Here is a 279-nt window from a genome sequence, read left to right as displayed (position 1 = left end):
CTCCCGTATGGAGCTCTCATGCCGGCAGCGGCAATAATTTATCCCAGCCGGCAGTCTCCAATTTCGGCCGCCTACTGCCGTGCAGAGCTATAACGGCAACAGCCACAATCCGAGCTCCTATGGAGCCCTAAGGCGGTCTCCAACTCCCGTGGAGAGCTGGAACTGCGGCGTAATTTTTTTTTCTTGCTCTAGATCCTATGGAGCTTCCACAGCAGCCCACACCCCCAAGTGCCTCCATAGCTACTCTGGGCACGCTATAGAACGGCCCGGTGAAAATTG

Source organism: Amblyraja radiata, chromosome 12, assembly GCF_010909765.2.
Source record: "Amblyraja radiata isolate CabotCenter1 chromosome 12, sAmbRad1.1.pri, whole genome shotgun sequence".
NCBI classification, from domain to species: Eukaryota; Metazoa; Chordata; class Chondrichthyes; order Rajiformes; family Rajidae; genus Amblyraja; species Amblyraja radiata.
This window is presented reverse-complemented; position numbering follows the sequence as displayed.